The sequence below is a fragment of the Pogonomyrmex barbatus genome, unplaced genomic scaffold (assembly GCF_055798465.1).
Source record: "Pogonomyrmex barbatus isolate J1 unplaced genomic scaffold, ASM5579846v1 scaffold22, whole genome shotgun sequence".
Taxonomy (NCBI): domain Eukaryota; kingdom Metazoa; phylum Arthropoda; class Insecta; order Hymenoptera; family Formicidae; genus Pogonomyrmex; species Pogonomyrmex barbatus.
The window spans coordinates 2,126,854-2,142,063 of NW_028297119.1; the positions used below are offsets into that span (position 1 = coordinate 2,126,854).

General features: G+C 43.8%; 1 protein-coding gene across 1 annotated transcript in view; it reads left to right on the top strand.

Annotated features, from left to right (window-relative positions):
* The window catches only part of Su(var)3-3 (lysine-specific histone demethylase Su(var)3-3), a 100,133-nt gene that overhangs the window by 25,917 nt on the left and 59,006 nt on the right, over nucleotides 1-15,210 (top strand). The window lies entirely within an intron of this gene.

Here is a 15,210-nt window from a genome sequence, read left to right on the forward strand (position 1 = left end):
TGACCATTCGCGTATGGCTGCTGCAGATATGGCGGTGCGCACGTACGCATTTTATGCAAAAAGCACGAATTAAAATATTTTTATAACAAATTTTACGTACGGTAAAACTTGTTTTTTTTGTTTTTTTTTTTGTTTTTTTTTTTTTTTTAATTTCACGCGATAAGATGTGAAATTTAAATTCCCCATGTTGGTGCATAATATAGCGGGAAAACTAGATATAAATGATAATCGATCTATAGAAATAGACATTTAACATTATACATACCTTCAGTTTATTTAAATAGTACAAAAGCTATAAAAACTCTCAATGTCATGTTATATATTGAGTATTTTTTTTTTTTTTTTTTCTAAAAAGGTTCCAATCACACACGCGTAACTTGCTTTTAAATTTTTAATCTACTTTGCTTCTACTAAATTCCCGATATTGTGGCAATACTACACGGTTCGATAATTAAATTATCCCGTCACGAACGTCGTTCGAAGTCGACTGCTCGCGCGTCGAAGCGCATTTTCGTTCGTCGGCGACAAATCGAAAATCCCTACGGCGTCGCCTAATCGAGATTGAAATGGACGACGTGTGTACTCCGACGCGAGTCCGGAGTGGAATCGAGAAATGCCGCGTCGCACTCGGTTTCGATCCGTCGAAGGAGTTGAAGTACGCTCCAAGGAAACCGTTGCGATCGACGAGAGACATCGAAACGGACATCGGCGGCCGCTGCACGACATTGCAACGCATTCTCTCGTTTCTCTCTGCGCCCTCGTGAAAGGAAAAGCCCGTGCTACCACGAGATAGCCGGGCTTACCACCGGCTCGATTATGTCGATATCAAATACCACGAACCGCACTCAGCTGCGCTCTCGCACCGGCGCGACGATGGCGAATGTCGCTCTTTCTCCCCGGCCTATTAAATTCTCCGTGCGCAAGAGACCGTATTGTCTTTTCGCCCGACCCCGCTCTGTACACGACGCACCCAGGAGCACTTCATTATCATATAATTTCCAGTTCCCTCGCGCGAATTACCGCGCTGTGGAATCGAGCGTGTATGCCCGCGTACACCAACGACGACGACGACGACGACGACGACGACACGTGGTGTGTTGCGCACCACGTTCCCGAATGACTCCCCGGGTGCGTTTCTTTAATGTATTCCGGTCCCTCGGCTCGTCTCGGTACGTCGCTCCGGGCATTAGAAACGAGACTTAGGTCGGCAGGGATTGTCTCGCGGACGCAGCGAGGGCGAGCCGAGGTAAACTTTGTTTACAACCCGGACGAGGGAGAAGGAGAGAGCATGGGCGGACGATAAAATATCACGTTAAAGTCAAGTTGAGTATCATGCGATCTGGCATTTCAGGGCGCCTATATTGTCCACGCTCGCGTTTTGCCACAGCGACATCAGCGAGTCGTTACGAGATCGTACGCGACGCTCCGGTTTGAATGGCGGGAAATCGTTCATTCCCAGTGTTATCGCCTTTCCGTAGGAATTCGACAGGACAGAATTCCGTAGGATACCAGTTTGGGATGCAAGATAATAAAGATCGAGATACGCATGATGTCGAGGATAAATCTAATAGGCAGAGAAAATAGAGATTTAACATTGCAAGGAATTTAAAGCTGTATAAAATTCGAAAAGTATACAAATTCAATTATTTATATAATTCGAATTTAGACGATTCGAAGTATGTATATGTTTGTATTAAAAGTTTTATTTTAAAATCAACAGGTTCTTTACGGGAAATCAGTTTCCCACGTTTGTAGGTAAGACGCGCTTTGCTGAATGATCTATGCTTTTGCATATTGCATAAGTATTTTCCATAAAAAAGTGAGAGTTGAGTCTGTTTGTGTTCCGGAGGGCGTTTGAACGTATTTATCGCTCGCATCTCCAATTAATGAGAATTAAGCTTACATCCCATTCAAGTACCTACACATGCACATTGCGTTAAACTTCTACGCTGGGAACAAGTAATAAAGATCCCATCTCTCTCTCTCTTCCGAATCGCGATAAACGTGGGAGAGCAACGTAGATTGAACAATCCGTCCGAGCTACACGGCAATGTGGATTTCTCGTAAAAAAAGAAAAAAAAAGAAAGAAAAACTGGGACATTTAAGCCGTCGGACAAATGTTTCCGACCGTCGTCGTCCCGTCGTCCCGACGGAACGCGAACGGAACGCTTACGTGGATCGCATCGGTGGAAGCTCGCATATATTTATTCGCGTGCGGCGATCTCACGTCGATTTATCGCGGAAACAATAAATCGCGGTCTCTCGTCCGGCCGGCCGGCCGGTCGGCCTCCGTTGGTTCACGCCCTAACACGTAGTATCCCGCCACGTGTACGCGTCACGTAAACGAGCGGATTCGCGCGCGCGCGCGCGCGCGCGCGAGTGCCCGGTGATTTTCGTAATCTGGCCTTTGGGGCACGCGGCTCGCGGCTCACGAACTTTTTCATCGCGCGAACAAAGCGAGTGGAACGAGCGGAGCTTCCCGTCGAGACTGTGCGATAGCGCGTGATTATCGCACAACTCGTTGCTCGGGGAGAGAAACGTCCGCGTCGTTCTCGCAAAACCTATCCCGATCCCCACCCGCCGGTCGAGTCGAATTGAAACGTCAGTAAGCATTCAGCTGTTATTAGGCCGTTAAACTGCGTTGATATCGGCCGCATTTGCCTCCGCGCGGCATTAAATAACATCCCTAGTCGCTAGCGTATTGCTCTTGCATCAAAGATCTGTAGAAAGTCTCTGGTCGGATTCTTATGCATAAAAATTATTGGGACTGCATTTTTACTGTGCATTTTCTTTTTTCTTTTTTTTTTTTTTACGTAATATATAAGGAAAGATTGTACGGTGAAAAAGATATCTATCGCGATCACGCAATAGAATTCGTACAAGTTAATGATATTCGGTTAACGCCCATTTGAGGTAACGAGGTAATGAGAGCAGGTTGGCAGATGTAGAGTATAGACGCAGAGAGCGAGGTTCATGTTCATAATAATCAACGTGGAGGGATCGGAAGCGGCAAGGGGAGCGATATAAAGAGTTTGCGTTACCTTGTATCCCAATTTGATGCATCTATCTCCGAAATATTAATGCACCGTCGGACGTGGTGGCGAGTGCCGTAAATCAAGAAAAAGCCACGCGAGAAAGCCGTCGGATATATATCTTAGAATTGAATTGGTGGAAATAAATATTCGCGCGTGCTTTACATTGATTTACTGTAAGAATAACGAAATTGCATCGTGCGGCGCTCGACCTTCCTCGAGGGTCCCGTTTGTGCTTTGTAACGTGAGCAACTCCGCGCATGTAGACGACCGGTTTAACGCATTATCGGTCATTTTCGCGACTTGCAATTTCGCGAATACGGGGAGATCGGCAAGAACAGTGTTTAAAGCTCCGCAGCGAGCAAGAAGATTTAAATCGCTATAAATTAAATTTCGGCGATATTTCCTTTTTCTCTCGATATTTCCTTTTAAAAAGATGAGATTAATGTCATTGTAATGGAAATAGAACGTAAGCTTATGTTTAATCGGAGGACTTTACTGCTCTGTAATCTGTAAAGTGTTCAATAGGTAATATTAGGATTGAACACAATGGCTAACAAACAATGTAATATATTATCAATCAGTTATTTATAGAAAGATTTTAAAAAATTCAAAAATTACTACTAATAGAAGAAAAACGAATATCTTTTAATTTTAAAAAACTTGTGTGAAAAGAAAAATATTTATTTATCTCTTTTATAAATTATCTCCTTTTACTATTATTTTGAGGAAATTATTCAAAGTAAAGAAATAATACATTTAATTATTAAAAATCGTAAATGTAATAACGATAATTGCTTCGATATTTATTAAATTTATAATATAAAAGGCGATATTATTTTGCGTTTATTCACATTATTTGACTTGTTCCTATTTTTAATCATTTGTTCTTGCAATTGGTAATAATTAACAATTTCAAAGTATTTTAAATGATGACATTTGATTTGATGTTTGATCTGTAAAACATGGTGTATTTAACTTCTTCTTTTAATGTATTATTCAAACGTGGAAAGAGAGATAGAGATATAGATGCGGGTTTTGTGGTTCCGGGCGGTGAATGTAGGATTAAATGCAGGTGCGCATTATAATCGGAATAAAAAGTACACACACACACACACACACACAGAGAGAGAGAGAGAGAGAGAGAGAGAGAGGGGTGGGGGGAGAAAGAGAGAGAAAGAGCATTAAAAAACCATATCCCGTCTATGCGCAAGTACCATATGAAGCAGGTTAGCCGCATTATGTTCGAGTAACTTTTTATATCAAACTACTGGTTCTTCTACTCGCGATGCACAGTACACAACTTGTCGAGCTGTTTCAATGCAATAGCATCTAGCTGAATGCAAGGTCTCGCTAATCGAGACGTGAAATCATCTAACCGACTTACCGCGTGAAAATAAAAAGCGAATTGTAACGTCATCTAATAGCTGATTCGTGTTGTCTGCCACGCAACATTACAGAAAAAATTAATTTGACTCGGTGAAACCGAGTTCCGAAATATCAAATTGAAATATATCTGGCGCTTTTATCTTGTTTCAATCGTTTCAAACGCAAAAGCCTCTACTGCGAAAGGGTCCTAGAAATTGTTGAATCAAACGATGAGTTTTAATCACTGTATTGTTTCAAAATGTACGCAACGTTAAATGCACACTTGAATTTGTGGATGCTCTCCATACCAAATACTTCATACTTGTTTTCCGTGCAATTATACTTTTGTGCAGAGATTCGGATTACTATGTTCACTATATATTTTTGTGTTTAAGCGTTGATAACCGTTTGATCTTTGTCCCATATCGGGTATGCAAAATGAAATCTCTCAATAAAATGAATGAAATATCTCTCAATTGTCAGACTCAGCTTTTCTCCCTAATTTAATTTTTATCGTGCTATTATTTAAAACTATTAAGCATTAAATGTAAACGTTGAACGCGCGATAAGGCTAAATTATTATTCGCTTGGCTCTACAATTTTGACAGACCTTTGTAGCTTCGCGGAACGTACGTAGTCTTTCGAGAGAATTCGCAATTTCTCGTGACACTCGTAACTGCAACTTTGCGCAGTGTTTTCGCAGCGACGCTTTCGCTCAGAGCTCGTATTCACGGCAAGAGCGGTACACACACCGCGAATATAGTTACGCAGGTAGGGAATATATGCGCGTCCTGCCGTAAGCATGATACAGCACATAATAGATAATTCATAAGCATTCCCTATGTGCGTATACCAGGCGGTGGTCGCGGCGAGGAACGGACGAGGAGGACGGCGCGCAATACGGCGCGAATATTTTTCGTTGTTCGTATCGTCGCGCGAAAAACGACCGTAGAGGGACTCCTTTCCGTCCCTCTCGATGGCAACCCTCTTGTAACCTCGTGCATGCGTGCGTGTGAGCCAAGGGCCGCGAGAAAAATAGCGGCACTCGCGAAGCCTACGATAATTGAAGGTTCCGCCGTCCGTAGTCTTGCGCGTGCATGCGTGCGTGCGTGCGTGCGTGCGTGCGTGCGTGCGTGTCTACCTGCGTGCACGAGCTTACGTGTGGTCGTGCGTGTCGATGTGTGTATTCGGTTTTCCGAGGAATTTTTTTCCCTGAGTTGTACGCGCGAGTACACCGTCGATGGTAGTGTGTTACCGCTCCCCGTGTACGATCGTTCGCTTGAATTATAACAATTACAGCCGATTCGCCGATTTGTCTCTCACGGTCTCGGCGATCGATTAACGATTTGGGGTAACATTAACTCATTAAACTTCTTGGGCGACTTCAATTGCCATTGAAACTTCTTGCCTACCTCGTAATTGGGAGCGACGAGCAATTGTCACATTGCGTGAAACAATTCATCCGGTTCATTTTGAGATAAAACATTCAAATTGAGGTCGACTACTACTCTGACGAAATTATTTTAAACATACGTAGTTAAATTACAGACGTCCCTTATATAGATACACAATAGATACACAATAAAATCAAATTAAATATCGAGGATTAACCGGTTCTCTTTCTCTTTGTCAGTGGAATATTATTAATATCTACAAAGAGATAATAATAATATAAAATATTGAAATATATTTTTTAATGAATGTACAGGAATGTAAAATTTGGAAAATACAGGAGATTTTGGAAAATATCGTGTATCATAACCTACATTTACTTGGAGAATAATTATTTTTTATTATTACAAAATATTTTTTTTATAATACACAATAGTTGAATGCAATTATATTTTTGAAAAATGTTTTTCAAAAATCTAGGATACAGAGACTTAAGAAAAATTATTTTACTGAGAAAATTAATATATTAGAAATTGATACATAAATTCCGCTTTAATTATCCACATTCAAGAAAGGAAGATGCATTACATATTCTAAATGAGCAACGTTCCATCGTTAAAGCTACGATCATAGTACAGATCAATATTTATTACATGCATACATATTTATGAATCAGAACAGTCCGTATGATCGGAATTCTAAAAGATTCGATCCCGATTCCATTAGATAAATGATAAACACGGCACATAGAGCAGCTTCTCTTTCTTCCCATTTTTTTTTTTTTTTTTGGGAGGGGGAATTTATTCCATTTATTGTCTGCACCTGCTTAAATCGTTTGCGTGAAGTTAAAAGCGCGCTGCTGGTACGCTGACGTTAATGCACAGTTTTCTGCGGATAATCGATTCATAAAAACGCCAAAATGCTCTGAGAATGTAATTGCTGGTCGAATATACTTGCGTTTTGCAGCCGCGACGCGAACCGGTTGCACACGCCGCGCCGGTTACACAAGTATCATCCCGCGAAATTTTAATCCATAGGATCTTCTCATCGAACCCGTCGTATTTTTGCGGCTAGGGAAATGGTGCTCTCAGCTGCACGCATTGCGTGCAGCATAATTGGCGCTTCGTCAAGTCAAGTACGATGAGTACGCGTCCTTGAGATAGTGATGAATTTGGCGCGAGAACGTTTCGTACTTCGATTGGTATACTCATCAAGTAATGTCACGGAAATATGTTAATATCTTTAACAAGACGTCTAATAAAAATGGAAATTCCTCTTATGTCAATCTCCTCGATTTTTCCAACAAGCATGCTTTTCCCTTCGTCCCTAAAATGTCATTGCGTATCGTACTTTGAAAATTCAAGAAAAAAATTAATATATTTTTGAATTCGTTTAATTACAATACGATCTCGTGCGTAGTAAAATTTTGCATAAATGATAAAATTTTAGAAATTATAAATGTGTATGATTTATATTAAAAATATTAATTTAATGGCTGACCTTCAATGTAACGATTTTTTTAAACACTTTTTTCAAATGTATGCTTTTGCTGACTGTGTAAAGCTTTTTCGAAAAGGTACACGTAATATTTTTTTAAACAATTTTTTGAATTTGAAAAGTTATCTTCTGTGCAAAGCCATTTCTGCAAGCATTTAAAAAGCTTTAAGAATAATTGTCAAATATATTATACAAATACTTCAGACGTTCTCGAATAAAATTGATATTGTTATATGCTGGCTAGGAGTCGTTCACTGTTGAGCCTTGAAAGATCTTTTAAAATAGATTGAAAGGATTCACGCTTTTATCACGCGAGGCGACTAATTGGAGGGTCGGGAAAAAGTGTTGCATGAGTAGGTGCATATTCCGAGGCGATATATTATTAAAAAGGAATGTCGGTTCAACTTCTGATGTATGCAGATATCAATATCAGCGCGGAAACGGACAAATGGATATGCACCGGACTGAGTACTCCGATATACTCTTCTATTTGCACGGAGTAATCGGTGAACAGAGTAGGTGGGAGGGAAGGGGAGCGAGAAAGGTATAGGCTCAATCGAGACATTCCGATCCGCATTTCCTTATTGCTCGACGGAATAGATCTATCGGTCATTATGATAATAATTTTCCGGTCGGACGGCTGTACGGTATCGTGATACACATTTCTTTAAATATCGGCCTTTAACTCGAGTGGATGTCCGTTTTCTCGTAACTCTTTATCCTGCGAATACCGAGTTGCAAAAAGACAGTCGCAAAAGATAGTCAATTTATCAGGTATTTATTGCATTTTAGACATTCTCTCAATTTTAATGTTATAATAATATGTAGCATAATATATATGTAGAAATTTAAATGCCTGCATTTATTTAGATTACGTTTTTAGAGGAACGAGGAACGAAAATCAATGACCGTCAGCGAAATGTGATCTAGTTAATTGTGTGTGTTTGCTGATGTCGACTAATCGAAGCGTCATGATAATTAATCAGTAGCTATTTATCAATAGCTCTGTAATTTACACTCCGCTGGCTGGAAATAAACACGAGCAACAATTCATATTATCCAACCTACTTTTCTATTTTTGGCTCGTCATTCAATTTTAATCGATCTAAATATCAACGAGAAATCTCCAAGTATTTTTCTATGGTGTTCTTTAATAATATTGTTTTTTTTTTTTTTTTTAAGAAATAAATTTTTAAGAAATAAATTTGTGTATCGACTCTCCTTGCCTGTTGTACTTCCGTTCGATGTATAATAATCAATTTAATAGGCTTGAGATTAGAATTTTTATAATTGTGATTACTTGATATTTTGCTGAAAGATGTTTGAAGGTTTGGTGCAGAAAATATTCGAATCGTTTGAAAAGATGCCGCAAGTCTCTCGGCGTCACATGTGAGACACGTCATCGGAGGTCCGTCCGACTTTGTGCTCGCGCAGCCCACGGATCGCGCGGCGCACTGTAAATCATAATTATCATTGTCGCGCGTTTTTTATCTGCATAGAGGAAATTCATTAGGTTCGCCCGGCTATTGTAAACAACGGAATGTCGCGGGACAACGGGGTCAGGGGAGAAACGATAGAGAGCGGCGGAGGAGGTTACGATCGTGGGAGGGATGGGACTTGGGGCGACGGCGGGGGAGAAGGAGGACGAGGGTAATTTACAAGGAGAACTCTCGAGCCTCTCTCAAGCGCGGATCGTGAGTTCGAGACATGGAGAAGGTGAGCTCCTTGGGCCGACGGGCGTGCGGTATCGATATTACCAATAATTGTCGGCCTGAAAGGTTATCTCAAGAAAGCGTGCATAGCAAACTCCCCCCATCGACGTAGCCGATAAGTTATGGGGAGGGGGGGAAGGAAGGGGCAAGGGGGCTCCCTCTCGTTTCGAATAGGACGGAGACAAGGTGCATGTGAGCGTACACCTCGTCATGTAGAACACAGGGACGGCGAGTTGGACTTCGATCGTTGCTTCGGAAACTTTAGAGCGATTAAACGTCGAAGTGCATTCATCCGATGCGTTCGATCGTCTGATAAATGCGATTGCAATTGGCGTTAGTGGTTCTGAAGTCTTGGCCGAAGGAGACTCGAAACCGCGCGGTCGCACGTTAACACGCCAATCTAAACGCCAATAGGAATGCGGATTCAGACGGATAGAATAATCGCCTGAACTTCTCACATTTTCGCGTCGCTGCCATCATTTCCGTGGAAACCGATTCGTGAAGGGGATTTCTTTTTGAAGGAAAGAGCGCCGTGAAAACAACACACTACTAATTTATTCTCCAGTTTACAGGTGGTCTGAAACGGCAGTGGTTTACAGGCATTCTATATCACATAACCGTCAGAAATATCCACGGCATACGGTGAAAAATCATAAAAATATATGAGTCGCTTTTGATATAAAATCGCAAATGATTCTTACGGATCCTTTTTACACGAGGCATTTTTTTACCTCGATTTTACGTTCGACACCGTATACAGATGATGTGTTCACCGCTGCGTCGTCGCTGGCAAACCGCGTTGCATCGCAACCGTTATGGCTCTGACATTTTCCTTGCGAGCGACTCTCAGCCTGGAAGCTGAGATTCGCGTAGAAAGGTGGCACGTCTCCTCGTTACGTACATATCAATCTCGAAACGGAGACTTGCGTACGTAAATCGCGACGGTCCCATCGGATAATGGCGGCGATACCTTCCTTCGCGTTTCGTTCCCCCATCGAAAAACTTTCACACGATTTTCCTTCGTCGACGTCATCGCAATTGTGTTAGAGTCACGATTATAGGTGGTTCGGTCCTCTTTCCCGGAATATAATTATCTCGAATTACGTTTGACACATCTCGTCCCTTCTTTTCTTTCCGCTATTTTACTCGCCTGCGCAATAAAAAAAAAAAAAAAAAAGAAGAAAAAGAAAACACAAAAATGTATGTGAATTTTGCTCGAGTGAAAAAAAAAAAAATAAGTCTAGGTTGACGGATCGGTCAGAGGGGGACCTCTCTGGTGTCACTGGGTCGTGCCTCGCGAAATGCTGCGACGCCTCTCGCATTTAACACCGGCTGTGCAACACGCGACGCTTTTCGCATTTAGCGCAGGTCACTGGGAGTCGACCGATGACGAGCGTAGGATGCGTGGGACCGTGGACTCCCTCGGTCGCGTCGCAGTTCCGTCCACGCTCGGCGATTTTCAGCGTGCGCGCGGATCTTGATTGTGGCCGCAATTACGGACCCACAATGTAGACCCGTGCAATTTTTCACAATGTGCGTCCACACTCGCGCGCAGAAGGAGGGCGACTTCCACCTGAAGGAGTCCGAATGACCGAGGGGGCGGAAAGGGGACGACTCGCTTAAACGCGCTAACAGCTCGCTACGCGAAGATTCGTACTTCGGGTCCCTCGTCCCTCGTCCGCGGCTCACGCTGCCCCGCTATAATTTGCAAAAGAAAATGATAACCATGGCGTTGTCAGTGAAAGGAAACGCTGAGAGCATCGTTCAGTACCTACTTACATCGGTGGTGTCCTTCACCCGCGACCTCGCGTGAGTTAACATCCTGCCGGGAGTTTCCTGGAAACTCGCGCGTTTTAGCCTTCCCGTGCGAGATACGCGGATGTTACTCGCCCGATAAATCATCAGCGCATTCTGAAATCTCATTTATCTTACTCCAGATCTCTCAGATTGTAATCGGGCGGCTCGTTTGTGCACTTACCGTGACAATTCTTTCGATTTAAGCCACTCAATCTGCCACTCTCTACTTTTTTCCTTATGACTATAATGCTAATTATTTTCATATCTTGACGAAACGTGCTGTGAGGTCGTACAAATTGTCCCAGCTTTCCTTTTACGAATCTTGGGATTTTTATCGAATAATGCTATGATTCTGCTTAAATAATTTAGAATTAAAGATGTTATTAATAGTATTTTTTTTTAAATGAAAAGAACTATGCATGTAGATTATAAAAATAATTTTCTGTTTTTTTAATTATTTTTTGATATTTTTTTATGAATCTAGAAAAGAGAGATAGTTTTGAAACATTGTAAAAATAGTTCGGATGATTATATCAAACTTATGTTTCAAACTCGAAAGAAGTTTCAATTGAAGTTAAAACTCAGTTTAAACTCAAGATAAACTAAGATTCTGGTTGATGGTAGAAATCTATAATTTTAATCGGAATTTCTGCTTTGTTCATTTCGAAACAAAACTTTTTTGGTGCAGCCAATCATCAAACTATTTTCTAAGCCATAGCTATCCAGATCATATCATTGATGAATTGACAATCTCCTAATTCAAATATAATCGGCATAAAAGATTATTTATGAGATTTCTATTTTATGAGATTTCTCGTCAGATTATACAGGTCGCTTTGAGTTATATAAATATATTCATACTTTTCACAGATTACTTTTAAGAGCTTTATCTCGCTTAGCCATACAGGTAGACGGCTGCTGCGCGATTTCCGTCGTGCGTTCTCGTTAAACGGCCGACAATGGGACCGACTAACGCGTCGACAGCCGCGGTCTATGAATCTTCGAGCGAGGGGACAAGCCGTTCCCCCAACGGAGGGAAAGTAGAGAAAGGTTAAAGAGGATTAACAGTAACTCAGAATTATGACTCGCGGATAGTCAACTCGCCACGCATACATCCGTCTATCATCGGGGCATTAACGTCCGTTGAATTACAAATGATCCGGCCGTGTCGACCGTAGCGGTATATTTCGACGTATTAATTATTGCCGCGCGTACAGAACGATCTTAAAGGCTGCTCGTAAGCGGCTGAACGACCGCATTTACTCGGCAGAATGACGCGACTTATGCGATTATCTCATATCTCGTATCCGTCCAGCCACGTGTGTTGTTGTCCCCTCGTCCGCTCGTCCCTCTCTCGCGAGGCTACCAATGTTACGAGCGATCGCGACGAGCAATTTGATGCACGTTCGAAGTTGCAAAATCTCTCGGGATATATCGCGGGATATGTTCTATCTATTTAAGCGCGAATTATGCGATATCTTTATTAAACGCTCGTGCGCACCGGCTTATCGCGCGTAAATATTCCTGATCCGCGGACGGAGCGTCGGGTGGCCCGCGAGGGGGAGAAGGGCGCTGGCGAACGTTTATTTGTCGCTCGTAATAATATCGCACTTGTTATTCACGGCGCGAGGCGTGACTTGCGAGCCTCGGAAGAGGAGATGCTCGTGCGGGGGCCCCTCTTTCCACGGGGGCTCCCGACGCGCGTTTATCTCGACGGAGGTGTTCCCCCGGTAAGCAAATGATATCTATGCCGCGCGTCCCGGCGTCTTTCGGAATGCCGTAAACAAGAATTCGCCCGATAATGTATTTGAAAGTCGTACGTAAGTTTTATTTCGTCCCGCAACGATCCCTTTTTATTCGGTGGCGAGTATCTCTTCCCGGATATTGTATAACCGCGCGCCCGGGGGAAAAAAATGTATGCGCAAATATATTTCGACGGTCGTGCCTCGCCTTTATATGCTGCCTGCCTGCCTGCCTGCCTGCCTGCCTGCCTGCCTGCCTGCTTGCCTGCCTGCCTGCCTGCCTGCCTGCCTGCCATGGTGGATATGAATTTTCGTGCAGCACAGTCGTGCACGTGTATTCCCACCATCGCGTCGAGCCGCCCGTATCCTTCCCGACTTTTGCGCGCAGTGGTGCTCACGCTCGTCACGCTTTCCTCGCCTCTTGATAACCCGAACGAGCTCTTAGCGTTTTGTCGACTGATGACGAGGCGAAGTGTGGCAAATTCTCGTATCGATCGTCGAGAGCGAGTGGAAACGCGTAGCGATCGTCAGCCTCTCTCGATTTCCCAGAAGCGAAAAACTTCCTGGTCTCACCTGGGGAAAAACCGCAAACCATAAGACACGTCGCTCCATTCATCTGCGAAAAATTACAGCGCAGCATCACTTTCTATTTGGAGATTGCACGAATCGTATTACGTTGGTAATAGATATTTTTTCTTTTTTTTTTTTTTTTCGATCGTTTGTTTTGTACTCTCGCGTCTTAATTACAGACAAAAAATACCGTTTCCCCGCGTTCACTCGTATCATTATGGTTATAATACGCGGGGGTCCGCGCGGTAACGTGATCCCCCTCCCCCCCTGTGCCCCGCCACTGCGAAAACGGCACTGCGCGGCAGCTAGTTACGGGGTATTATTCGCCATAATAGCACCGTGAAATGCGCTTTTATACGCTGCGAGCGGTTTTACACAGCGGGGGTAATCGTCCGGTGCATATGAAGCAAATTAATTATTTGCCCGTTTACCGTTCCCGGTGTGCGGGTGCATTGCGAAGCACTGCGCGAGACCGGTGGGGCTCGCGGGGAAACATTCCGCGCGGTGATCCGCGAGGAAGAGCTTAATTCTCCTGGCTTGGGAGAAGGATAGGCCGGATACGCGTATACGCGTACGCGTGAATTGTTGACACTTGGTATAATACACATTTCATTTGCGTAATTAACGGTCTGATGTATGGCTACATCGGCGAGCGAACGGAAAACCATTCATAATACGGCCACTCGCCACTCGACGATTACTCATACGCGATACATATCGCATGAGTTTCGAGAGAAAGAGGGAGACAGGGATAAAAGAGGCCGTGCGGGGCTCGTCTCAGCCTCATATTCGGCCACGGACTGAGAAATAAGAGATAATGGTCTTCGAGGAACGGATCCGATCTAAGATGTCGAATCGGTCGGTGGTTGAACGGAGAGTGCCGGGCTCACACGATCGGACGATCTATCCTCTCGAGGAGCGGCCTAAATTACTTACAAATGACTCTCAGAATCACGAGTCACGTTTTATATAGCAACGGGTCTTTTTTTCGCGGGTTTTACGTATCGCTTTGTATTTTCGCGCGAATTTCCGTCCGTATGGTGCGCCAGACTCCGATTTTCCGCGACCGGACGGTTTATCGTGAGCGCGGGACGGTTAACCGGTCACGCGCGATGGTGAATAATTCAATCTTCGTTTGCTGGGAGAAACCGGGCGGACGTTAGGAGCGCATTAATGCGGTACTACTAACAAGTGCAGGTTAATCTGGCGTACTCGCACTGACAGGCTCAACCTGCCGTAAAACGGGAGGCACACGATGCCATCGTCGCCATGGTTTTCTTTTTCTTTTCTTTTCTTTTCTTTTCTTTTTTTTTTTTTTTTTCCTTTTACCCTGAAAAGGCCGCGACGGACACGGGAAAGAGGAAGAGGGAGAAAGAGAAAAAGAGAGCGAAGGTACGGAGAAACGGCGAGAGAGATTAAGAAAGAATAAGACACGACGAGCATATCGATGGTAGAGACAAAGAGGTGAAGGGAACGGGTAGATAGCGGCGAGAAAAGGGAGTCGGGCATGGGAGAGGGAGGAAGGGTGGGGAAGGGTAAGGAAAGAGAGTGAGAAGCAGATTGAGGTTGATAGGAAAGAAAATCGCACTCGCACGGCGTCTCGTTAGCTTGTTAACTTGCACGCAACACCTTCGGCTCAAATACCGGATACACGCCGGGCTCTTCTCTCGCTCCCTCGCTATCTCCTCTTTTCTCTCGTGCAAACGCTCTCTCTCTCTCTCTCTCTCTCTCTCTCTCTCCTCTCTTTCTCTCTCGCTCTTACTTCTTCCCGTCGCTCTTCATATACTCACCCACCAACATGCTGCAACATCCTCCCGCTCCTTTTCTCCTCATCCTTCTTCACCTTCTCGCGCTGTCTTCCTTCGCTTATGGCCGGTCCATCAACCCTTTCTGCATGATCCTGCTCGTTCGAGAAACTTGCAGAGACATCGCGTCCCGATGGATCCTTTGCCTCTCCGAGATATCGCATCGCTCTTTCGGCTCCTTACCGCTGTTGTTCCTCGAGGAAAACTCGGTAAGACGCTTTTTCTCGTTCACGTTAGCTCCCGAGTCTGCGAGCGCCGTCCTGGTTCTTAAGCGAAAAGGCGATGTGCCCCGTCT